This window comes from Montipora capricornis, chromosome 9, assembly GCF_036669925.1.
Source record: "Montipora capricornis isolate CH-2021 chromosome 9, ASM3666992v2, whole genome shotgun sequence".
In the NCBI taxonomy this organism is placed as follows: domain Eukaryota; kingdom Metazoa; phylum Cnidaria; class Anthozoa; order Scleractinia; family Acroporidae; genus Montipora; species Montipora capricornis.
In genome coordinates, this window is record NC_090891.1 from 35,946,695 (window position 1) to 35,974,367 (window position 27,673).

Sequence of the window (27,673 nt, forward strand, 5' to 3'; positions counted from 1 at the left end):
AAAATTGCATCTAATGAGGCGCACGTTTTCAGTTCGTTTACAGCGAGTTTTCGTCCTTTTTCACTGAAATTAGGTAAGAATGTTGCCCGATAATGTGGCAAAAAAAGGTGCCGGGTAATTTTTATTTTTTGCCTCCATCGAAAGTAATGAGTGTTTAATTAAGCAAAGCTAATGCGTGTTTTATAAAAACTTAAAGTTTAACAGGGTACAAAAAACAAACCAGACAATTAATCAAAATTCCCCGACACGGCTTTTTAGATCCAAGGTGTGCAGAAAACGTAGCGATGTCGCCTGCTTTCTCCGGTTAAATTCTGACCGGAAAGGAACTCAATAGACCTTTTCGGCTTGTACATTTTGTTTTCCCGATACAGATCATGTGATAATACTCAGGAGGTTTGGTCTTTTGTTTTGTTCGTTAAAATGAGGGCATGCAAGCATGACTATGCCTGCATGCACTCTTTTTTATGAACAAAACAAAGGACCAAGCCTCCTGAGTATTATCACATGATCTGTATTGGGAAAACAAAATGTACAAGCCGAAAAGGTCTATTTGTGAAACTACATACTTTTGGAAAATGATCGTTATTTTAGGAAAGCTTTTTATTTCTTGCCTTAAATCAACTAATAATCGGAATCTACAATTCCTAAGTTTTCAGAAAATATATACTTCATTGGGGTTTTTATGAAACGTGTGACCGTGAAGCAGCGACAACGCGAGGTTGTCATTCGGGGTATACCCCGAATGAAATAACGGATAAAAAAATTCTTTTAGATTTTTCATTAGTATTTTTAACACCTCTCTATCATCCAACAATATTTTATTTTGGGAAGTGGCGTATGAAGTTTGGTCTGTATACAGCTTTCTGAAAAGATAATTTTACACAATAAGAATAATTTTCCATTGTTCTTCGATAAAATACCGTAGAAATTTTACTCTCATGCTAAACGGAATAAACATTTAGATGGGATTGTTAACATGTGGGGGTTTGTCAGCCATTACCTAACTCCTTTACATTTTTAAACCCAAACCTTTTTGATTTCTTCGCGGGTGATTTTGACAAGTCTCATAGGAAGTTACAAAATACTTATTCAACGAAATACAATGCAATTATGATTAATGAAAAGTTCGAATTCATTTCAATCTGAACTTAACAGTGTCAGTTCCATTGCGCCGTATCAGAGACAAGTGTATTTTTCCTGTTAATTTCACAAGGCTGACAAGCAGGCTCGCTTCAAATAAAAGGCGTGGTTGAAAAGCTTTCCTTAAAACTTCCCATTCATACATTTGAATTGTAAAACTATTATTTAAAAAATGATCTTTACCCGTAGACAATAACTCATTTAACTAACTATATGTTATGATAATAAACAATTTTGATTTGTAAACTGTCAATTGTCAGTCGTCTTTGCTTTGAAAGTACAAAGACCTTTCAGGGATATTCCTCAGTTGTTTTACAAAGATAGTGCCTTGCTCCAATTGGTCCAAATAGCTCCTGTCTTCCTTAACTATCACTACAGAATGTGAGCTTGTTGAATCAGCGATGTCCCGAGTTTCATTCCAACTGTGCCAATCGGACGCACCCTAAATTCTTTAAAATATTGAACGCAGCCCGCGGAGTGTCATCTATAATAGCCGCCTTTGATTTCGACAGTGAAAGTCAGTGAAGTCGGTTTTGTCCCTATTACTTGCTTCCAAGAAAGGTAAATTCACTCGATTCCTTAATACGTTTTAAAAATAGTTACTTCTACTATTTAACGTGTCATGAATTATCCCCAACCCAATGCGTAAAGGCAAATCTTGCGTCAATTGATTTTGCTTGTGAGTGTTTCATCATCACACGTAAAGACAAAAAGAAGGGTTGGAAACAAATGCGATCGGCATTATACGGCTATATTTTTTCCTAAGAACCTTCTTGTATGAATATTGCCCAGTGATACAATTTTATCCTTTTGAGTTTTTTTGGCATTAATTAGAATGTAGATTCGTATATATTCTAGTTGTAGGTTTTACACCGAATAGTTGTGTAACACGACAATGACACATGATGTTTGGGTGACTGAGTCCGTATGCGTGGGTCAATGGTTAGGTGGAATCAGGTCCCAATCTGACAACCAACGATGTGAATTGCGGTTATTGGTATCGATTTCAACACCACTCATTAATGTCCAATTCAACTGGCTGCTTCCTTCACCTTAAATTTTCCAACTCTGTCGTGTTTATTTGAATTGCTTTGTTGCATGCCACCGTGCATGCATTAATATAAGTCCTATACACTTTACTCGTTCATTTTAAGTATGAGTCCGTTTGCCTGGTAAAAGATATCGTTCGCCCAGACAAACTGCTCAATGACGGGTAGCCTTTTGCGCAATCGGGACATTGCAGAATGCTACAGAATGATAAGAATGAAAACACTTTTCAACCAAATCTTTTAAGGGCCATACAATTGAACACCACTAATGCTTAGTCTGCAAGGATACAACCTTTAGTTTGAAGGAGAAAAGGAAGGAAAGATTTTTGATTAGTTGTTAAGCAAGAAAGTAACTCCCTAATCGATTTGTTGTTAGAATATATAAAACCCTTTGTGATTGGCCTAGAAATATCGAGCCACATTTTCAACCAATCAGTGAAAACCAAATCTGATTTGCTCGCTCGCCTTTTCCCGCGCTTAAAACCGACTGCTCGAGACTGCGTAGATTGCTTTGTGCATAATGATTGGCTCAGCGATAGCCCAACGATTGTCTGATAGCCAGACCGAAGAGTTTACTTCGTGTTTGCGTAACTACGCTCTAAACTAGTTTCTCCAGCTTCGACGAGACCCAGTTTCAGGTTCATTCTCTTGAGAGAAGAAATAAAGGAGAAATTTATCCCAAGTTCTAAATTTACTTCACTGTTAACCAAGCAGAACAATGTTTTAGTTTACATAATTACATACTTTGTTCAATGTAAATATGTCGCGATTTGAGATAAGGACGTTGAAGGAGAGATTCTCGTCAAGTATTTAGTGCATTCCCGGACCTATAATCGGGAAATGCATGAATGTGCCAGACTTGCACCTTCCAGAGGCTGTCTACTCGATACTGAAACCATCTCAGCTCTCACATGAAAATACAAGAACTCAAAATTGATAATAAATTTTGAGTTGGCTGTAAACTACCAAGTTTCATCGACGAGTATATCAATCGCTGCTTTACAGTTACCGCTTTCTATTGCATTCCTCCACACGGTGTCACTTTTCAGCAAACAATAACAACTACCAAAGCCGATTCTTGAAATAGCTCCTGGGCATCCTGCCGCACTTTACGATAAGAGCCAACAGAGCTTCGGTAAAAGTTGTTTATCGTTTGCTGTCGCAGCTAATCTTCGAGTGCGCACAGAGCCACGTATCGCGTCTGACGATCCAACCATCAGCTCATAATAGCTTATTAATCATGATATGTTAAACCTACTTGGGATATTCATTATTTTGTTATCATCATCCATTTAACAAAACTGTCCTAAAATTCTTGGCCCATTCTCTCTTTATACTTTTCTACGAATGCAAGTCAAAACTACAGTTTAGATCCAAACCGGTGTTCACAAACGTCTTTCATAAACACCCTAGGATTGTTCAGGGAGGAGCAAAAAATCTCGATCATAACAAACAATCGATCCTAACGACAGGTCGCCTCAGATTAGAAAACGCATTATCTGAAGAAAAGCAACCCCCTATAGCGCAGCGTAATTAATGACCTCTTATGTTTTCATGCAATGTTCCGCATAAGGAAGAAAAGCAATTAACGTAGTCGTTTGATGAACCAATAGTTACCGCTCCCAAAACAACGCCCATTCAGAGGTCGTCTAATTATTATTATAAATGTAATTTATTTATAAGAACTTATTATACTCTCGTTGTCGGTTTTTTAAAAGCGATATCTTGTTCATAACGAGTGGGTATATTCCGTTGGCGTCTGTATCGAATTCATGCTAAGGAGCAACTTAAGACTGGCCGAAGCGTCAAGAAAGATTTTGAGCTGAGGTCTGTATGGGTTTGATTGTATTTTCTGTTTTAGCTGAAAAACTGCATTCTCCAGTATTCAAACCAAAGTTTTAACAACTGAAGAACGTCCAGAGACGTAAACCGTATTTCCCTCATAAGGTACCAATTTAGTTGAAAATGCCATGCTAAATTCAAAAACCGGTCCAAGAAATTTCTTATTGCTCTCATATTCGAAGAAGGATTTCTTCGTAACTTATTTTAGGGCTGTCTTTTTTTCTTTATCATTTTTAGAAGATCCCTCTCTCTATGATGCTTTCTACAAAACACCTCCTGCGTAAATCACGTCACAAATTTCATCCCCAGTGAGCTTTTTTCCTTCAAAATTATGTTTTATAGATATGTTTCTCACTAAATTCTTTCACGGTTTTTGTAAATTTGGAATTAAGGTTAGGTTTTCCATATTGTTTTCTTTAGCCTCAGCGGACTTTGTTTCCACAAAGAAAGCAAGAACGCTTTCCCTTAATTGCGGTGGATCTATTCAATTTCCTCTTAGATGTCCGTACGTAAAAGTCGATTTAAATCTGCAAGTGCAGTGAAACTATCTTAGCTTGAAGCGTTCAGTGCAGGTTTGCACGAAAAATCAAATGAATAAAGACATTTTCAAACTGAGAGTAACGCATAATGAAGATTGAATAGGCAAAAGTAAATTGGAGTTAAAAGAAAGGTCTGGAACGATATATCGTTTTCACTCCATTGGTCTACCGTCAGCTAATATGTATATAATAGTGGCTGCAGTTTGTGTTTGGACAACTCTTAAACGTAGCCGCCGAAAACTCTGACTCCTGGACAGACGCGACCGAGATCTTGTTTCCGATTCAGTCTTTGCAGTTGATTTTTTCAAAACATTTTTACCGTTCCGCCATACAAGAAGTTTTGTTAAATTAACAATCCCGTCAATAATGATTTCCCCATCGTCCTAACCGCAAGTCGGATGTGGCTGGAGACTTATGGTTTTAAAATTAAGAACTGTTAAACCATCATTTCAATGGATTGTCTCGCTTTTAAGAATGAGAAAAACTTTCTTTGGTGAAGTTGCAAATTTCCTCATCGTCTTCTATCATCACAAGTTTTTTGAAAATCACTATCTAGCACGAGTCCACCACTCAACAGTAAGATTTACCCAAATTGGCCCAGTCCCCGTCAGTGTCAGAAAAGTGTCTATGTTGTTGGTCAAATCCGTCCGGGCTCAGGTTGAATCCGTTTTTATAATTAGGTTAAATTGGTGATCCTCACTTTACCTAGGTTGAATACGCACTCAGATAAATTGAACACCAATTTTGGAGCGTCTGTAAGCCTAGAGAAATCATTAAAATTAATTCCAGGGACCCGTTTCTCTAAATACCAGAAACTTTACGGGCCATTTTCGAATGTCACAATTTCCTTTGCATCTCAAGAACGGAGAGGATTTAAGTCGTCAAACTTCACATCGATTTTTCTTTTTGTTACCTTGAAAACATGCTAAAAGATCGGCTTTTCAAAAAAGCAGTTTGCACATTCAGAAATGGTTTTTCGGGTCCGAAATGGTTATGGGGACTTTCGACAAACGGGCCCCAGGTTAGGACTAGCGACCTAACCATTGGGCCGCATTGCCTGCTAGACGTACTAAAGAATTACCTAGGACATCTACTTCGCAGCCGCCGGTACGGTGGCCATTCTTAATTCTTCATTTTTAGAACCTCATCAAAGACTAGCACATACCTAATAGTATTATACATGATATAGAAACGCTGTATCGTTTGCAAAACGTGCCTTTAAAGTGCTACTGTGATCAAATTTTTATCCCTTGAGTTTTTTGTTTTATCACATAGAGTACCATTAAACATAAAAAACGCTGTTTACCGTTTGGAAATATCTGCATTGGTTCCGGAGATATTTAAGTTTGAAAAATGTGTTAAATATGCAAATGAAAAGGCTGATGACGTCATTCACCCAACCCAATAGAACATCAAGAATATAAATAGAGCTATCTTGGTCAATTTGCAACAGAGACCATTGAAACTTGGTGAGCAAATAGTTCTGAAGGCAACACACATACGACTGTAAAGAAATTGGTTCCCATGGCAACTCACTCTTTTCCAGTCCCCTCCAACCTGATTTCAATATTTTGGTGATCTCAGGCTAGAAATACATTTACCAAGGCCGCAAACTCGACCTAACATCTTTATATGCTGGCAGGATCATGCAGATGAGGCATCATTTGCAAATATCAAAACAGAACGCCAAAGGTGGTCTGCAAATCTTTTAACATCAGGGAGGTCTGGAACCCAGTATGTTGCCATGGTAACAAAAATGGTATGCTCATATTGTGGAACACATCTACTAGTATCTTAGTGCAAAGAACCAAGTATTTCTGATTCAAATTGGCTGAGATATCTTTCTCCATCATACTTGATCCAAATTTTGTTGGGTTTATGACGTCATCACTCGGCTAATTTGCATATTTAAAAAACTTTCTTCTTCTCGTACAGACTACGTGTTTATGTGCCAAAATGGCTTAGATAGGGAAGATGCAAATTTCGTCACAGTAGCACTTTAAGGTTGAGACGAAATGGACACAAGAATTTTTTTTTTTTTTTTACAGTCAAGTTAACTTGGAAACACTTTTCATTAAAAAGTTAACTTAGACTTGGAGAATGAGTAAAGAATGGATTTATAAACGATAGTTGAATCAGCCACGGCCTCTCTATATTGTAGTAGAAGTTATACATCTTCAGGTTATATCATGCTTTGCGCACATCTAAATTAAAGTGACCAACCTGGTTCGATATTTTTAGGCAGAGTTTGTTCGAGGTGTTCTATCCCAGTACTTCCCTAATCCTCACTGTCACAACTACGTCAAGAGCATTGCTGCATACACTCAAATATCATACTTCTATACCTTCGACGTTTCAGAGTGGGAAGACGTGAAGTCAAAACAACTATATAAACCTATTTCTCTTACAGATGAATAAACTACTTCTGTTAGCTATCCTGGCATGTTTCGTGCTACTGGCGTCTTCGTTCCCTGCTACAGACAACCAGGTCGTTAATCGAGAACGCCGATCCCCTTGTGGCTCAGGAGGGTGCTCTCTTCACAAGAGTATACAGTTTGGGAGAAAGCAACCCAGTTTTAGGTTTGGTGGCAGAAGAAATGGACGCAAGAATAACTTCTTTAGCCGCTTCAGTAACAAAAGGTATCACTTAAGCATTAGCCTGCAGTTCACGCGTATTTTAGTGGATACATGCGTAGTTTTCTTAGACGCGAAGTGTTTGGCCGTCATTTTTTATTTATTATTTTTTTTACGAAGAGAAATTAAGGCTTAAGAGAAAAATAGATTTCCACAGAAGCGATTCTTTCAACTCTCCCGTGCATGTCAGGTAAACTAGGTGAAAGTTGGACCTCCATCACAAGACGATAGCATTCAATGCAGACTGCATTATGTCACTACTTTGGCAGTGTGGTACTGTGGTTGGGGCGCTTGCCTTGCGATCCCGAGATTCAGGGCTCAAGACACCTTCTGACCACTCGTTTAAGGACGGTGCCTACTATTGTTATTGCGCATACGTTCTGCGCATCTCGATATTCTCGGAATTCCTATCGCTGGTGCTTACTAATACAGGGATATTTTTACGCGGTTCAAAACTATGGGGAGAAAGCAGAACTTAGCAAGTGATCTTGGTATCCAAAAAAGAAAATTAGGGGTAACTACGCATTTTTCTGAGATCACTGAGCTTCAATTTAGAAAAGAACGCCATACATTGCTTTGTATTCTAAAGCTTTTTACAAATATTGTAGCTTAATTATCTTCGAAAAATGCGTGGTTACCCCCAATTTTCTTTTTGGATTTCAGTAGCACTTGTTAAGATCTGCTTTTCCCGCATATTCAGTAAAACGCGCAAAAATACCTTTGAATTAGTAGGCACCATCCTTAATTTGATCCTACTCGTTGATTGTAGTTTGATTTTTCATTGGCCGAATTTATGCTTGAGACGAATAATTCGTCTTCAGTTGATCGATCAATCAAAAACGACTTTTGATCCCTAATTAGACTAAACACCGGAATTATACCTAGACGCCGAATTGCAGACGAAATATTCGTCTTCGGGTGCGTTTCTTTGGGATGATCGGAAAAAGGATCTTTGATTCAAGACCACTTTGATCATGTTACGTCAAAGGAACCTAAGAATCCTTTCCCAGAGGGGTTTCTTCGGTTCCTTTGATGCATCGTGATCCATTCTGCAAGCGATCTTCGATCAATGATCCTTTTTCGGATCATCCCAAAGAAACGCATTCTTGTACGAGTTAAGGTAAAAAAAGGTAAAAGGTAGGACGGTACTTTATTAAATACATTGCAGCAAAAGCTGAATTGCGTATTTACATAAAAGTAATAATTTATGCTAATAATTATAATAAAAGGTAATAATTATAATAGCTAAGAATCCTAAAAATTGTTTACAATTCTACATGAGGCCATAAAAAAACTATTCTTAAATATATTTGGCTTGCAACGCGGCAAAGTGCGCGCGTGCCTTAGATTATAGTTGCTCTTATAAAGAGACTGCAACAGGTTTCTCAACTTGTGGTTCGGGTCGCTCATTATGCTTTCAAACGTGCGCGTATAAATGTTGCGATGATGCTCCGCAAGCGTCGGTGCACTCATAAGCGCTAAAGCTTGCTGATATTCTATACCAGGACTTATGATTCGCATTGCTCTTTTCTGAACGCGTTCCAATTCTTGGGAAAGGTAGGCTGGTAGCGCGTGATGGAAAACTGGTGCAGCATATAGTCAATGACAGAGTGCACGCATGTAGTGTAAAAAAGGCATAAATCGTCCCTTGAAACACGAGCGCTTTTTAGTTGAGCAAGAAAAGAGTCTCTTAGCTTCCTTCTTAGTAATTTCCGTGATGTGCGCATTCCATGTTAAGTCACCAGAAATGGTAACACCTGAAAGTTTAGCATGTTTAACTAATTAACTTGATGCACTCCTCTCCTATGACTACAGGAGGAAAGACACAATCTGATGTAAAACTAATGCGGAGCTCCTTACATTTTTTTGTGTTTAAATTGACTCTGTTTCTGATTGACCAATTTATTACCTCATTTACAATACCTTGAGCCTCGCTACGATGTTCTTTCTCTATTACCTCTCATGTTGTGGTGTCGCCTAAATATTTTCAAATAGGAGCATTACAGGAGCATTATTTCTAGTATAAATTCGGCCATTGGAGTGGAAAAAAAATTCCTTTTTTTGGCATTGCCAGGTACCACCGTGTCCCACAGGTGTCACAGCGAGTGATTCGTCATTGTTTGTAACACGGAGCGATTTTAAAATTTAGTACAAAAGCATAAACTCAAACAACGTGCGCAGATGCTGGTTGAGAATTATTGTCTTTTGTCCTCGAAAAGCTACAAATTAACCACACACTGACTGAGTTATTTGTTACGTGTGTTTTTGCACTTCTGCTTGCTTCCCGAATGAGGACCGAGGCTTAGGACTCTATCACATTCCACACACTTAAGTACAGTTGAATCTTAGCACGCTTTCCATTTGACAAAACTAACGGGTCAGACCGGGCATTTGGAAGGACTTACTCTACCACCCCTTCAAGTTAACACACTTTGGGGATGACAAAACAAAAGTGCCCTTAGTTTCATACAATTTCTCAATTTATATTATTTTTCTTAGGTTTGAAATTCCAGATGATGACTTTCAAGACCTCGATCAACAGTATGACTGGGACCATGCTGAGGAAATTAATTAAAAACAAGAAATCTTTTTCTTCTTTTTTTTTTTTTTTTCTTTTTTACTTGTTTATCGTGTGGACAGTAGAACACTATACAGGGTTGCAAGGAATCCTCTTCGCCGGACTGTGCCACCGCGCTTTTAACTGTTGAGATGACGATTATCTAGTTGAATTGCGTTCATTGCAGTTAGATTCAGATTAAGAATTTGATGTTTAGAAAAGAAAACTAAAATTTTCAGTTGTAAGCTAATGCTACTAGCAAAACAATAAAACAAGAGTGCTACAGACAAAGGTATAATTATTTCCTGCTAATTTGCCAATTCTTCCCGGGAAAGAAGGTTCGATATGGCATCATCAACAGTTTAGTTTTGAAATCGGAAACCTTCCTTTGATATTGATATGGTCTTCTCATCTTTTATGCGTTCTTTTTGATCACCCGCGTCTAAAAAGCCCGATAAAAACGGAATCCGCAGTTAATTTGAAGAAGAGGATAATTTAAACTAGACGTTCCGGTACTAAAAGGTTGGCTGCACAAGCTACCGGAATACTTCAAAAGTTTTGGGGAAATTAAAGGTGGCCAATATTTTCAACTTAATTTGTCTTTATCAATGAGGGACGCTCGAGGATTTGAATTACCATACAGGGAAAAGTCTGAAACCAACAGTATTATAAATATCACAATTTGGACTATCAGACTGGCATAAAAATGATCGTTCGTAGTTAGGTAATGTTTTAATTTTTATAAGAAAGCGACACTGATGTCCAATTCTATGCCTTGATACCTTCTTCAACTTGCTAAGCTATATTAATTAAAACGAGCAGAAACGTGAAAAGAGGGGTACTCCTATCCCCTAAGAAGTCTGAATGCTTTCCACTTTTAAATTGGAAATAAACTTTGAGTTTCTGTTGCGTCTCATGCCCATATATGACTGTGGTTTTTCCCTCCCGTACATTATTAATAAGCGTATTTACAGCGCGCAGCCGTATTCTTTACTGTACAAAAAACGGAAATACTTCATAAAATTTGAAATTCAGTTTAGCGTGAAATTGAATAGGACTCCTTAGCGGGTATATGAAAGTGCTAAATTTTGAATGCAATGCGTAGTTTCAAAAATTCGCTTGATGGCTTTTTTAGTCCACTAAGCAGGTTGCACAATGCTGTAAGCATCGAAAATTCATAAGGACTTTGTTTTTATGATCCTGGTCAGTAAAAAGAGCATTCAGTTTATTTGTCTTCGAGCTGTATATGGTTTATCTTAATTTAGCACCGAATATGCTCGTATTTGTTGCCGTCTTTTTATGAAGCTAATTTATTCTCCATGCAGGAACTGATGATCATGAGTGCAATCTCTCTTCCCTTTGGGCCAAAAGGAAGTTTAGCAAACTGTCAATTCTTGTCAATTTTCCTGTTAGTTATGTCCATGCGCAGGTGATTGCTTTAAACGAAAAAGTTGGAAGATTCTCAAGTTGTGAAAAAACAAGCTTACAGTCAAACCAAGTGAAGCGTACCCCTTAAGATTGCATTAATGAAGTGATTATTTGAAACTTGAACCCGCTAGTCGTTTCAAGAATGCAATAATGAATTGATTATTCGAATATTGAACTCGCTCGCTCGATCCAAGAATACGGCTAAATTCGCTAACGGCTTCCGTTTTCGAAAAATCAATTCACTGTTGCGACTAGTAGGTTTCAAACCTACTAGTCTTTTCTAGAATGCAATACTGAATCGATTTTTCGGAAACGGAACCCGTTAGCCGTATTCTTGGATCGAACGAGCGAGTTCAATATTCGAATAATCAATTCATTATTGCATTCTTGAAACGACTAGCGGGTTCAAGTTTCAAATAATCAGTTCATTAATGCAATCTTGAGGGGTACGTTTCACTTGGTTTGACTGTAATTCAGTGATTCAAGAGAGAGGAAGGGTTGTGCTAGGGAAGGACACCCGTTTGGAGGTTAGAGTGTTGGTCGGCAGGTGAAACGAACGAAAATAAAGTGCAAACTTTTCACTCCGCAAAAGCAAATTAGATTTTTCTCTCCGACTTTTAAAATTAAGAACCCGACTCAATGAATTTGAAAAAGGGCCTTTTTCAAATTCATTGAATCAGGTTAGGTACAATGAGTAATGAAACATAAAATCCCTTCAAATGTCTCTGAATGGTTAGTGGGGACGTTTCCTTGTAAGACTATGAAGGAACTCTTTTTGGCAGCGCTTATCAAGAACTCGATATTTGCAATTCCACAGTTCAATCTCACGTAATAATTGAAAACATATCGTCTTCAAGCAAATATTATTGGCGCCTTCTTCGTCATGTTTTCTCAATATTCTGTTTTAAAAAAATGCAAGCGGAAACCAAACTGAATATGGGCAAACTTTCCAAACCATACTGAGGAACTATTTTGATTAATCGTGCAAGCAGTGAATATTTAGCAACTATTCACCGAAGTGGACGTGGCTAGTGATGAATATCCATCACTAGCTAGCCACCGACACTGAGGTGAATCGGTTGTTTTAGTATGTACTAAAAAAGTGAGATAATGCACAAAAAGATTACTTTAACTCATTTATTCCCGCAAAGATTACAACTTTTTCGGGCGCAAATTCCGCTCGAATTGCTCGGAGGTGAATAGCAAAGGATATCCGCAGTTTGAGTAGCCAGTCAGCGTACGCCTCCATCGCTATCCACTGTTTAAAAATATACTAATTAAGTTTAGCGTGAGTCTAGATCTTATGGATAAAGTGGGAAGAATATCCTGTTTATATTAAGAATGCGTTGAGATTATTTAATTTTTTCTCTTCTCGTGTTATAAATCATTTCTAAATGTAAATGAAATTGTAGTCACGGTATTGGCCATTATCGAAAAGACAAAGGCTTGAAAGCATCCTAGAAGGTGTCTACCTCATACCCAATGCTAAGCAACTTCGCGAAAGTAAATATTAATGCCAAGAATGGCTGGTGCTTGGAACAGAATTAATTCTTTTACAATTTAAATGCTCCAAAGCTGTAAATTACTCTTGGAATGTATTGACTACTTTTCGAATGAACTTATTATCGCGTTTATCGGTAATAATGAACATGTTACCGTCATGAAATAAAGTCTCCACCTTACTCACTTAATTACTTCCTTAAATCCTGTTTAATCAAAAGGACACGAGTCAGAATAAAATTCCTGATACAAACGAACCACAAAATGCAGTAATGACAATTTCGTGAAAACCGATCACAGTCACAAAGGAATAGTTTGAAAATTATCATCCCCTCAGAGGTTACTTCAAAATGAAAAAGGTGGCTGATAAGCGAATCATTTAGAGCCCTCGCTTTCTAGGAAAACCATCGGAGGTGAAAACAAACGCCTTTTGTCAACCAGTGAGCCGATTCGCAACTACTGTACTTCAGAAGAGGTAAAGCGAAAAATTCAACTGCAGTTAAATAAAAGCTGACGAAACAAAATTAACACACAAACATTTTTTAAATTAATAGCTTTTGCAAGCCACAACTAAGTACTAAAAGCCCCATTTCACATGAAAAGTAAGTGAGCAAACATTTTCTATATTTCAGAACCACCTCCCGACGGAAACAAATGACAGCCGTTTCAAGTTTTGAGTCTTGCCCTCTTATCTATTTGTTCTTCGCTTCAAATATTTTCAAAATGCAAAATTCTCTATTCATATTATTGGAACAAGAGAAACTCAAATCCTCAGCGCAGTCCTCCTCGTTTTTTTCGCTATTAAGTAAAAAGGGATTTGGAAGTTGATTGTTTCTACGTCCTTTTATGCAATTATTATCTTTTATGGCCTTTCTTTCCTAATTATAGTGGTGGTAGCTTTTTTCTAACAATAGGTTAGCTCCAAATATATTATTACCACATGTTTCGACCCTGAGTATGTTTTATGGCTCGTCTAAAGGGAATTCATAATTGAGAACAAGGACGTGAAATATTCATTATGTATCATTCGATGGCCCAACATAGTTTGAGATATGTGTTTTAGTCGTTAATCAGTACCAATCTTGCAGTGCTTCGTTTCCGGGTGATCTGTGCTCTTGTACATTTTAGCTTTGAGCCTCGAGCAATTTGGAAACCCGGAACGCGATTTCAGTGAAGAATAATGTAAGCCGAAAAAAAATCAAAGGCTCAAAAATAGTTTGTGCATGGGGAAATCCCTGTTGTCAATTCTCCATAAGAAAAGAAATCTCAGTCCCCTAATCGGAATTCGAAAAACGATTTTACTTCGCTACAAGAGAAAAGCGGCATCGCCTCGCGTGCTATTTTTGGGTAATATTTCATTGAAAAGCGACATTTTCTGTATCGTCCACGCGGTCAATAATAGGCGTAATATCAGCTTGGTCATTAAATTAACGAGTGAAATTCATTTCCGTTGAGACAATTTATCTCAAGAAATAATTTAAAAGGAGGCCGGATTTTCTCTACAAACCGTCTTACCTCAGAGTGGTTCGATTCTACAGAGCAGGATTTGCACAAGATTTCTTATCAAAGTGAGTATACTTAGGATAACTGATACTTGAATTTAATCACTTTAATTCTTCTAAAGTGTTAAACAGTTTTAATTTGCACACGTGTATCTCTATTCATAATCTTACCGACGTTTTATAAATTAATGGGAGAAAATGTTACAAGGAAGCCCATATGGCTGCAGTTCACACAGTGGAAACAGAAAAGAAATAAAACTGTTGACATTCGAGTTTCTAGAGTAAGAAGACTTCGTAATAACGATATTTAGTTTATGCAAGATGCGACAGGTGTTTCTTAGCCAAGCCATCCGTTTTGAAAACTAAGTTTAAAAACCTTGATTCATGTGGGTTCGCAGGATAGTAAAGACAGTTTTTAACATTTTCTCTTCTGTTTTTTTTTTTTTTTGCAATAATAAAAATATATTTATTCTACAGCATTAGAGGTCAACTTTCTTCCTTAGGCTATCGTTGCAAAAATGAAAGATGTTTATGTTCACGAAATTAGTTGTAATTAGAAGGGAGGTTTCGAAATGGGAATATCGTAAACGTAGCAGCTAGATAAGGTAAACTAAATTCAGCAGGGGTTTTGCCAAGCTAAAGCAGTCTGGCCAAACTGTCATCACATCACCGCGAAGCTTAAAATTGCGTCCTTTGAATAGTAGTGTACATCGTTTAATGCTGCAAAGTCCACAGAGTGTAAACGGAGACATTCATAACCTAGGTAATACAAGCCGCATAAAAACCTTGATTGTTTCAAAATTACGTAGTTTAATGTCTCAGAGCTTCCTCAACGAAAGTCCTTCTTGCCTCGTGATTGCGCACGAAACACATCACTTTAAAGATAAGAGGTCAGTGAAACAATATTACGTTCAACTCGGCGATTCCATAAGATTCTTAAAGTGGACAAACACTCTTAATTAATGAAAAGCCATCGTTCTGTAGTCTTTTTAAAATCTAGAGAGTGGATTTTAAAATGAGTAAATTAGGATTAATTTCGTGCTGTGTGGTTTTTCAGTATGCTTTTCGAGATTGTCGAAGACCTTTGTAATTGAGCGGTGGGTCACACTCTGACCGGGAGTAACACTATAAACGAAGAGCATCCCTGTGCTCGAAATTTGTTCTAACATATTCGTTTGTAAATGAAACTGAACAAGGTAAAAAAACGCTTGAAAATGAAATGCTGTAAGGTTAAAATGAAAAGTTCGTATTAGCTTGGTTTTTGGTAATGCTATCACCAAACAGTTTACCTATCTGTGAAGCAGCTAACTGTTACGTGTTTGGTGCTTATAAATAGGATACCATTTTTCACGGAGTAATTCGGCGGATAATTTATCTTCAGTGAATGACTGATTCCGGCACGGAATATACTAACATGCAGATGAAATCCATAAACGTATGAATATTGAGATGAAATGAAAGCGCCCAAACGAAGAAACTGTGAAACAAGGAAATAAATGAAATTGCAGAATTTCAAACGAATAGTTAATTTTAAACATAGAAATTGACTCAATGAATGTTTAGGTTGGCCTGTTTAGTGACATATGCATGTATTAGGATCATGTGATGAAGCCTTCAATAATAATGTGTACAGAAAGCACTCGAATACTTTAGAGAGTGTTGTTTAGCATCCTAGCGGGTCTGGAGACAAGCTTTGCTGGGAGATTTTTGCGCAGTTTTCTAAGTATGTCTATGTCTATTTTGGCGTTTCAGAAATAGTATCTATTTACATAAGTCAAAGAGTCTTATGTGATGATACCTGGGATTCAAGTTTAGAAAGGGCTACAATATACTTAGTATACTGAGTTCCACACCGTGAAGCTAATTCTTAAGGCCAAAATTAAAAGCATCAGAAAACTGCCGATCTTATATTCTTTTTAGCGTCGTTTCCGCGATTTCCACAATAATGATTCCAATTGACAGGATGTGATCCGAATTCCGGGTGACAAACTAAGTCCAACATTCAAACGAGCGATGTTGCAAACTTCCCGTGCGTTATTGTCTATGTGGTTACAAGCCTTACGATCTCGTGGTCTGATAAAAAGTCAAAAATAAGGTTAATTTTAGCTTATTTTTTCTTCTTCTTTTTTGTCTCTGACTGCCAACGTTTTTAAGTGATTTGTTTCGATTTTTTTTTTTCAATTTTAAAGACAGCAGGAAGACCGAGAATCATAATGAACACATAATACCACACGACGTTGATGTCAAATAATTAAAATTCCTCTGTCAATTCGCTACTTTCCCATTCCCATAATGCAATACGTTTATGGGGTTCTTTGCATGAAAACAATACAAGTCGTTTACTCTTGGAACTGCGTCATGCTACAGTGAACTGGATATCCATTGTTTTAATGCAAATAACCCCAAAAATGAACTGTATTATAGGATTTGTGAAAATAGCGAATACAACTAGAGTCCTTAAGCAAGCGTTTTCCTTTGTTTCCAATCCAATTTAATCAATTTTATTTCCTCACCGGTAAATGGTACAAATTCAGTACAACATTTGATTATAAAAACATGATGCAAAGCATAGTGGTTAATATGTACAAAACGGTTGAGGGTGGAGCAAGTCAACTCTCCGGTTTTCTAGTTTCAGTTAGAAAAAGGCCAGCGCTGGTTTCATGAGTCAATGGGCACTGTAAATCCAGCCAGAATCAAAGAGAAATCCATGCACCTAAAGTTGAAACTTTATTTACTTCTCATCTCTTTCTAGGTTTTCAATTATGAGTTCATGGAAGATTCTTCTTCTCGGCCTTTTCGTTGTGGTTGTTGCGGCAAACGAGGCCGAATCCGAGAACAAGCCCTCCAGTGACATAAATATTGTTGAATCCGGGGTAAACACCAGGTTGGGCGTAGATGTGGTCACACGTTGCCTTAGCTGGGATTGTCGTCGAAGAGAAATGATTCGGAAAAAAAGCACAATGGGTGTTGCAAGATCTGTTGACCCGTTTTCACCTGAAGAGGAACAGCGCGAAGAAGTGGGCTGGGAGAAGCGAGGAGCGAAAAGTGAGAAGCGAGAGGTACAATCTGTTCCTCAACTTGGTGATCCACAGGTTTCTCAACAGGACGTCAATTCTGATGAAGTGCCTTGTCTCACCCAAGATTGCCGAGCCGGTAAAAGGTCTCTTGAAAGAGATAGCAAAAATGAAGACGACACTGCCCTGGAAAACAAGCTACAACTTAGAAAGCACTCTCTTAAACGACGTAGTTCTTTAGCTTGTATAGTTTGGCATTGTAACGGCTGAAAACGTCGCTAATAACAAAAAAGGTGAGATTTGTTTTTTGACAATCTCTAAGCGAGAATGATTATGAGCAGCTTCCAAGGAAAGGGACTGAAACCTATTACCACTGCTATTGCGGTGTACTGTCCCACAATGGGAGCTATTAAGCCTCATGGAAGCTGATCAAAAGCTAGTTCGTGCTATATACAATATGACTGAGGTGTGAGTCCGCCAGTATATCCATCCCATAAAGAACTTCAGAAACCGGGCTTGAGGTTCCCAAACAGTTCACTTATTTGTCCATCAAGAAAAAAGTTATCGGAACATGCTGTTTGAGACGTAACCGAAGAGAGCTAGCGAAGCACACACAGTGCATTTTTACCTTTTGACACACTCACGAAAAAATTTGGTTTGTCCCACTCAGGGCAAAAAAAAAAAAAAAATTTCGGAGGAGTGTGTCGAAAGGCAAAATGCACTGTGTGTGCTTCTCTCTCTTCAATTACATATAGTTTAGCCTTTCATTTGCCTCGAAATTGCTGACTTTCATTTGTTCTAAGCCCCGTCTGGGGTTCAGTAGAGGCAAGGATATACACTCAAGCGAAGAAACATAATTTGGGCTCTGGGGATCCCCACGCCGCTAAGTCTCCTCATTAATCTGCTGCGTTGCAAGCGTGGTAGCCTTGATGATGTAGTGGATTAGTATGCCCGACTTCAGGGAGACTTGGGTTCGAGTCCCGCTCAGGGCAAAAACCATTTTTTTCGGATGAGTTTGTAGAAAGGTAAAAGTGCAATGTGCGTGCTTCTCTCTCTTTAGTTACGTGTAGTATAGCCTTTCATTTGCCTTCGTCTGTTTGAGTCAAAAACTGGAAAAAGCACTTTGTTCAAAAATCTTCTCGACAGACCAATTCAGTAATAACAAGCAGCGGCCCCCTGCATTTACTAAAAAACCGATGAATGTGGTCATCTCGATGACCGTGTCAAGCGTCCTTAAATCTACGACAACGACATCAACAAAGACTTCATAACATTTATAAATACATTTTTTTACAGTTAAAGACCGGTTTGCACATAAGATGCAAGCATAAGCACGCGCATGCGTATACTCAAAAGAATTTTGACAATCTCGTCCCCAGAGTCCGCTTTTGTTTTGGTCAGCACCGAGAACACGGACTCTGGTCACTTTCAAGGCAGGAAGTCACGCACTTCCGGATCGTCTACGCACGCTCAGGAATTAGAAACAACAGTGGTTGTCAACGGTTATAAAAATGGACCTTCACGACTACGTAAAGATTGGAAGTGGCCAAACTCCGTGTTTGTGAAGCGGACCAAAAGAAAAGCAGACTCTGGGGACGAGATAGGCGTTTTGATAACTAGCAGCTGTTGTTGTTAGTACGAAAGAGTGACACTCGCGTCTGCTTGTCCTTATGCTTGCGTCGCTAGTGAATTCCAGCCCTTAGTTAGCTTCTACTAATGACTTAGCAATCCAGGATATTCCAATTGGTAACTTAAATTTGTGCTAGCTTTTTAGTAAGAACCTGAAATTTGGTCATTTCACCTTGCAAATTTGCGGATAGCGGGAAGACAGATGTAAAAAAGTTCAAAACGCACGAGTAGAACAATATCCCTTTTCACGGTTAGTTTTTCTCATTTGGATTACAATATAATCTAACGTGGATGCGAGGAAATTTCGGGTTAAAACTACAAAATAGCCCGAAATTGCCTCACATACATGCTAGATTACATTGTAATGTAAATGAGAAAAACTAACCGTGAAAAGGGGTATTCTTTTGCGGTTGTAAATCTTAAGGTCCTATGAATATTTAATGTGATGACGACGACGACAATGACGATGTGATCTCTCATTCATTGTACATTATTTTCTTATCAACAGATTTCGCTGCACAACGTCATTACAACAGCCTCCCTATTCGGACTCTCCCTTCCTAGCATATCAATAGCTCAATGTAAAAAATGGAACAGCAATAAAATTGAAATGTTTAATTGTTACACCGACGCAATTGCAAAGATTTTTCTACAAATCTTATTTCTTCGTTTGTGTGATGAAATGATAAGATTAATTTTCACTTATATGCGTCAGTTAATAAAGCAATGCATGTACAATGTAACACTTTATCAATTACTATAGTTACAACGATATTCTAGCAAATTGGAAAATAAATGTCAAGCACCCGAGAGAAAGTCACATTTTTTATACGTACAATCCTTGACGAAGTTGTTGCAACAATGAAGTCAATAACGCACAAGCGGTGTTTCAAAGGCAATGCATGGGAACAACCTTGTCCGCCCTCCCCTCCCTCCCCCACACCTTTACAATACTACAAGAATACAAAACAAGACATTTTGCAGATTACTCAACTAGTTCCCTGTTGGTAAGAAACCTTAACAGCTGGTTTACGGTCTTTGAACAACTTGGCGCTGAGGTCTTCCATTGATCAATACAACATGTAGGAGGGCTAAATCTGTACGGGTATTTACAGTAGCAGTCCGTTGGCGAACCATTGATCTAATGCGGTCACCGTTTCTAATTTGTGGAATGAATGTTCACTTTTCTTTTGTAATTTAGATGCAAACTCAACGGAGATTTTTTCGTCCCAAAGGCGAAACATTTTCGGTTGTGAAACTTTTTTCGCTTGTTCAATTGACACTCAAATGAAGCAAGCGTGGATAGTTTGATCCAGGGATCTTGATAGAGCAAGTTTCAACCAAGTGTCGTAAAATCAAAACCAAAGTAATCACTTTAGCCGATCAAAAATGACGGAGACAATCCAGTAAACCAATCAAAACTCGAAGTAATTACACGTAGCCGACACAAAGCGCGGGAAAATGTACACGCGAAGCTACGATTGGTTTTGGTTTCACTTCCGATTGGTTGACAAAATGGCGCGAGAACTTTGAAGTAATCATTTAGTAAAGTAACGCAAAACCAAAGCAATTCGCTAATTACTTTCGACACTCAGGGCAATTGAAAACCGCTCTAATGGCGTCACATTGGTTTTATTAAACATGGCAACCTCGTTCCCAAGGTCTTCTCGGCTTTCAATATGGTGGCGGGTCTGGAGAAGAGGGTCCCCTCCCGACCCTGACCCCCCACCATATTGAAAGCCGAGAAGACCCTGGGAAAGAGGTTGGTAAACATGGTTCCCTTTAAGATAAATGTATTCTCAGCTCTGCAAACTTTGAGATGGCGTGCGTCAAAGAAGCTGCTCACAGTTTGAGTTCTAAAAAGAAAGAAATTGCCTTTTTATTGAAACCTTACGTTTCTCTGTGTTTCTTAGGTACTGCTAACTTGAGAAGCATTTGAATTATTGCGTTCGCTCGAAGGAGAACGCGACCTAATTTTGTTTAGATTGGGTGATTGTGTGGTTTTGCCAAAAGGAATCGAGATATTTCTCTGTAAGGGACACCAAATTTAAATAGCCGTCCCGAAGATTCGTTTGTTGTTTGCAGGGGCACCCTCGAGTGGATTCTCGCACCCGTACTGATCTCGTCCTGATTAGAGTCTCTTTTTGTCACATGCTTAGTTTTCTAGCTTGGAACCCTACGGAAATACAGGCTAAGCGACTGTCGAACGCACCTTAATGATCCGAGATTAGCATTAAGCTTTAAATGGGGATATACGTGACCTCAATACATGTACTTCCAGTAAGGTTATTTTCTTGTCAAGACCTGATAAACGAATGCGATGCTAACACGGCGAATGACAGCTATCCTTTGTCCGTTTTGGCTTTATCTTATTATTTTTTTCATCCAAATCCCAGGCGCAATGACCAAATTGTAGTTCCTAAATCCTAGTTCGTATATTATACTTACTGGACCGTTCTAAGATCAATATGCCTATTTTGAATTCCATAGGCATGTTTACGTTCGTCAAACCTTTCTTCTCATCTAAAAAGATGGAAAAACTTCTTTGTCATAGATCACAAAAGAAATTCGAAAGTAAGGCCTTATAATTACCTCCTCGAAAGTGGAGGTATGACAACTCACTAGATAACAGCTTTTGAATTTCTTCATTGTTTCGTTATGATCTCAGTTGATTCCAAATTCTAGTATTTTCAGCTCGCGCGCGGATGCAGAACAACGGCATCTAAACAACAATAAAGATTAGTGAAGTTACACAAAAAACTGATATATTTTGGATAGAAAAAACCAATCCCACCAACAATATATATAGAAGCGCAAATGGTTTATTGATCACACTAAACATGAAACGTCACTGCATATGTTAGTCTACTGTTTACACCGGCTTGTGACACAAAGGAATTTTTGGCTCCTGAGCTCTCCAGAAAAGTCTAGTTTTCTGCAATTTTGACTATTGAATCTAACACTTAAGGACTTCTAATTCTTGCCAACCGTTGCAAAGTGAGACTTTCATTGAATTGGCTACATCAAGCAAACCTTTGCTAACTTTACAAAGTACGGCTTTAATGTAAAGAGCGCCTTAAATAAAAGGAACCTGACTACGTGCAGGATCTTTGATTTTCCTTTTTTTCACTGAAATGGTGTGTTTTTTGAACATAAAACTCTCCCGGCTTTCCTCTTCCAATTGATTTTGATAAATGCAAATCGATGAGCAAATTCTAAGAACTAATAATCTTGTTAACCTCTTATGTTAATGCATTTTTTTTTTTAATTAATGCAATAAAACATACATTTCCCTTTTCCGGTTAAAATCAGAGTGAATTTAATTAACGTAAAATCGATAATGAATCGTTCAATAACCTTGTAAATTTCCTAGTGTAGAAATGACACAACGAATTGAAATATGAATTAAAGCGGGACTGTTTTATACTTGCCATACAGCTTTAGAAAAAAAACAATTTTAATTGCTTCATCCGTATCATAAAGGAAATCAAACGATTTCCAGAGTTCGGCAAATCTGGTTATAAAAACGAACGTAGCCGCTGAACATATATCCCGCCGGCTCCCAAATGCATGGACTTATATTAGGATAAGGTTTGATCATAGCTCTCGATATTACAAACTTTTCATTCACCATTATATGCCTAGTTCAGTTCGAAGATTACATGAATACCTTTGAGAATTAAAACTCAGTAAGATATTTTGATTGTTGTCGATAGAAGAAATTAACAACGAAATTAACAGTTGACGCACGTATTATTACATCGATTAACCACTCAGCTTTACTAAATATCTCCCCCAGGCAAAACTATCTTATGGCTATCCGGAAAGCTTTTAGGGATACATAAACAAACAGATGTACCTAGCTCTGGCAATTCTTTCTCATTTCCTTTTTCAAACGAGAGAAAATTGATCGATGGATTTTCCGGTTAATTCGATCGAGGGTCCATCACGGTTCTCCTAATGGTGGCATTTAGAGTGAACACATTGATTGAAGGCTTTGCAATATAGTGAGAATTCTCTTAAAATCGCCTTTCCGGAAAATCCACTGTTAACAAACACTGCCCCTTCTTTGTTTTCAATCATCCCAATTTTACTTTGGAAGCACTTAGCTCGTTTCAGTAAACAGCTATGCACGTGAAATTCAATTTCCGTCACCTTAATTGGCCCTTTTCCTCAATAAAAGTACGATGGAAAAAAGAAATTTCTTGAGAGGACTCACGTCGAGAACCATACAACGATAAGCTTACATTGTGTGGAGAAATCCATCTTCCTTCCCCTCGGAACAAAGGTAAGAACTTTTTTCGACGAAAGTACTGTGACGGTTGCCACTTTCATTCCTGAAAAACTGTGTTCTTTCATTGCTGCCGTTTAATTTTCTTTCCTTGTTGGTTTGATCTCTCTCCAGACTGAAATTTGTGATGTATTATCTTTCTTTAGCTATATTTGAATTAACCATCCCATGATTGAAAGAATCAAGTGCGCTTTGCCTTTTTCAACCATAACCACCAAGGGCCAACAGATGACAGATGAGTTCCTTTTCCTCTACTTTTTATTCAACCTAGGACTTGCAAAAATCCCTCATGCACCAAAAGATTCTTGCATTTTTGTTCACCTAGATTTGAGCGGCTGCCCTTTTAAGTCAACATCGTCATCTCATACTGAAGCTTCACGCAAACAATGACAAAATGAATCATTTTTGCTTTATAAGCTTTTTTGTCTTCACATCGATATCACTTTCCCTCCCTTGATTATACCTAAAAATCCACCCGACTTTGTTAATTTAATCCTGCAGGGGCTCTGCTCGTAGTTTCACAAAACTCAAGTTACTATTTTTCTCATTTGTTTCACAGATGTCACAACGCACACTTCCAGCCTTGCTCGGGACATTCGTTCTCTTGGTAATTCTAACATCCTCCATGCAATTTCCAGCCGACTTCAGGAAGTCATCGTTTGAAAATGGCGGTTACAAAGCTTCGGTCTTTGCTGATACAGATAAGAGGGAGCCACTATATCCCGGGTGTTACGATCCACCGTGTGGAGCGCGGAAGGGACGAAGGGGTTACATGCTCCGTGGATACCGCAACATCCAAAGCAAGGAACAGGAGGATGGCAACCCCAACTATTATTAACCAATCAAAGAGTAAAAATGTTTCCTCGGTATAATATTAGCACATATAATATTAGACATACTGAATAAATTATTATTATTAAAAAAAATCGTGGTGAAAGTGCTTTCTCTAGTTTCTTAAGGATGGCTACGAAGAAATACCAACAGAAATGAAGTGATTTCTGAAGTGATTTATTAACGGCCGCGACAGCAACAACGAAAAAACGGTTACTCGAAATGAAGGCTTACATTTCACCAGAATTTGTCTAATGTTAGATAATATTAGACAGAACCTATTTAGAATATGACCGAAAAACTGAAGGGAGGTGATTTTTTATTTCAGCTCAAAACATTTTTTTTGTTTTTCAGAGTACCAGTAAACTCAGCGAAATGCGCCATGCACAACTGTGGCGCTTTCGTGGATTGTTTTCATTTTCTGATGATCTCTCAGCTGTAAAAGAAATAACTCATTACACTAGCACTTAATCTTTGTTCTCGAAAAACGTGAGCTTCAAAACGGAACTCTTTCAATCTCTACTCTGCAGTGTTTAAAATATTAATTGATTCTTTCATAGACAATTTAAATCTCTCCGTCCATTTATTCTGATACCGACTACATTTTCGGCGACATTTTAGCTTGTTTGAATTGTTGGATCTCAGTAAAAGCTAAATGTGTATGCTACTATCCGCACCTTCCTAACACTTTGGTAGTAAAGTCAGAAGGCGAAGTAAATGTTGTACCCGTGAGAACATGATCATTGAATTTAACCTCAAACAAAATGTCAAAGGGAGATGGCCCCTGAAAAGAAGGGAAGAGATTTTTCACCAAACTGATGGGTCCTTACAATAGCCAATGGCTTAATTAAAAAATAAGCTACCTGGTTAAAAGCATTTAGCACCTGCGTCGATCTTCCCTTGTATGAAAACTATCTTCAATGTCCAGATGGTACAGTATTCAGTTGTAGAAGGACAGTTGAACATCCCCCAGCTTTTGACCTCTCAAGTACGTATTATTTGCCACAAAGGACCGGGCCATCATACTGAACGCTCCCGGCCACTTCATCCCAGTCAATTGTTAAGAAACCTTCCGCACGGTGCGACAATGCTCAAACCGTGACTGAGGCCAATGAGTCGGCTATTCCAAAAGTACAGAGTAACAGGATGCCTTTTTTAAATATAAAATATGTAGAGTTTACATTTTAACAACCGGAAGATCCTTGGACAGATGCAAATTAAAAGGCTTACTGAACCTTTTATTTAATACACCCAGTCTTGAAATCTTACCACATATTGGAACATTTAGAATCTTTTTCAAGCGAGAAGTTGTGTTTTGATGCTGAGACATCTGTTTGGATTGTAAAGTAAAGTAAAGTAAAGTAAAGTAAAGTAAAGTAAAGTAAAGTAAAGTAAAGTAAAGTAAAGTAAAGTAAAGTAAAGTAAAGTAAAGTAAAGTAAAGTAAAGTAAAGTAAAGTAAGGTAAAGTAAAGCAAAGCAACCATATTTAACGTCAATAACTCGTAACAGTAATTGAACTGACAAACCTGAGGTCGACGGTGCGCTCATTTTACTCCCCCCTCTCCATCAGTGCTCCGTTTTACAGGTATTTAAAGCTACTTAGGCTACACTGAAAGGAAAGAAGTCGAAACAAGGATGTGAGATCCGGGGATCGAATTCAGGACCTCTTGCACGACGGCCGCACACTAACCGACTGTGCCATCCTTGCTCCTTGATTGACAAGCTTTTGATTGACAAGTGAACAAGAAGGTACCTTTGACTCTGATTGTTCATCTTTAATATTTGAAAGGAGCATAAACGATATCAATTGAACAGTTTGCTTTCTTCGATTTTTTTGTTAAAATGTGTTTTTTTTTATCTTTAATCCGAAGAGAATGTAAGCTAATTAAATTCGTGTGCTAAAGGCTGTTTTTCACTAGCGACGGTCTCGGAGTCGGAGTCGTAATCAGAAGCGCCGGAGAGCGATACGATTTAGTGAAAATCAAACTGTCGGAGTCTGAAGCAGAATACCGATTCCGCTTATGACTCCGTCGCTTACGATCCAGTGAAAATTGCATTGTCGTAGTCGGAAGCAAAAACGGAAGAATAAACCAATCACAATGCTCGATTCCAAGCATTGTGATTGGTTGGTTCTTTCGCTTCTGCTTCCGACTCCGGCGATCTAGTTTTCACTGGATCATAAGCGACGGAGTCATAAGGATGGCTGTGTGGTGTGGTAACGCTCGCTCCTCCCACCTCTGCGGACCCGGGATCGCATCCTAAGTTCGTACGTATGTGGGCTGAGTTTCAGTCGTTCTCAACCTTACTCCTAGGGTTTTTCTCCGGGTACTCCGGTTTTCCCCCTTCAGCAAAATCGACTCTCAGCCTATTCCATCTGGCTGTGGTGCTGTGCTCCGAGGTCATACATGGGTCGTGTTCAGGGGCCGAGAGCTTAGCTGGCTGCACAGCTCCTTCGGTCCGACCTCATTGAGCTGCGCCCTTAGTAATTCAGTCTCCGACTGCGAGATAGGGCAATTAGCAGGTCAGATCTTTCATCTTTCTTTCATTTTTCATCAAGCGGAGTCAGAAGAAAATAGGAACGTTTTGATTCTTCTGACTCCGATTCCGTCGACTGCTTATGACTCCGCTTACGACTCCGATCTTTGATTTTCACTAGGTCATAAGCGCTCTTACGACTCCGACTCTGTCACTAGTGCATCGTTTATTTTGAAAATATATATATATATATGTATATTTAAATTGATTTCAACACTCCTAATAGCAATTCTATCGTTTCGGCTTTAGAAGTTTTGACAGTAACTGTTCTTAGTCTAAAATTAGATTATTTTTGCCCATTTTCTAATAAAGGTAGGATTGCTAGTGCGAATATTGCATACCTGATAAAACAAAGAACAAAGTGAATTTCCTGTTATATACATGTTAAATAGATGTTTTGCAACCCAGAGAGAATTAATTTATTCATCACCTGTCACGAGATCCCCACTGTCGACGACAAAGAGCTCTTTAACTTCTTTTACAAGAATCCCGGAGATTTAACGGTAAAAGCACTCAGCGCGCTTCAGCGGTAAACAGCACGCGAAATTCAATTTCCGTTCCCTAAATGCGCACATTAACCCTTTTTCGCAATAAAAACATGGCTGGAGAAAATAAATCTTGCAGATTTCCTGTTAAAACAAAGGTAGGAAATTTCTTGATGAAGCTTTTTGAAGGGTTGTTACTGCTTCTGTTTTTCAATGCGTTATTCATCGAACGAATCTTCTATCCTTATTGGTTTCAAATTCTTGTCATCTAAAATTAAGGTTATATTTGTTTAACAATTGCTTTAACCATCCAAAACTGCCGAGTTTGACATCAACAAGCATTCGTTTCTGTTTTTCATACACTGCCGATGATGCCAGGCAAAAATCCCACGCATCGATATATTATTTAATTCTTCAATCCGAATTTGAATTACTCTTATATTCGCGTTACGCAAACAATGAAAATTTGGATTATTTTAAGTGTAATTATTTTCTTGCCGTAACTTATTCACTTTCCTCAATAACTAGAGTATTTCAGTACGCGCTTACTTCTTAAATGCAACACAACCGGTTAACAATAAAAATGAAGGGTTGAGGGTTTGTCAGGCAAAGTGCTTCACCTAAAAACACCGTGGTTTCAGTGAGCACCTGTCCTTAACATTAAAGTTAAAATTATTCAAAACAAACTTAAGAGTAA

The 27,673-nt window shown here is 38.2% G+C and overlaps 3 long non-coding RNA genes across 3 annotated transcripts; all 3 read left to right on the top strand.

The window, feature by feature from the left end:
* Positions 1-3,895: 3,895 nt before the first annotated feature.
* Positions 3,896-10,045, top strand: LOC138016424 (uncharacterized). Its single transcript, XR_011125793.1, has 3 exons — positions 3,896-4,016; positions 6,981-7,210; positions 9,704-10,045. It is a non-coding gene; the product is annotated as an uncharacterized lncRNA (long non-coding RNA).
* Positions 10,046-14,120: 4,075 nt separating this feature from the next.
* On the top strand, positions 14,121-19,650 carry LOC138017918 (uncharacterized). The gene is made up of 3 exons (XR_011125957.1): positions 14,121-14,257; positions 16,944-17,498; positions 19,343-19,650. It is a non-coding gene; the product is annotated as an uncharacterized lncRNA (long non-coding RNA).
* Positions 19,651-23,030: 3,380 nt separating this feature from the next.
* Positions 23,031-24,051, top strand: LOC138015371 (uncharacterized). Its single transcript, XR_011125549.1, has 2 exons — positions 23,031-23,122; positions 23,685-24,051. It is a non-coding gene; the product is annotated as an uncharacterized lncRNA (long non-coding RNA).
* The last annotated feature ends 3,622 nt before the right edge of the window (positions 24,052-27,673 follow it).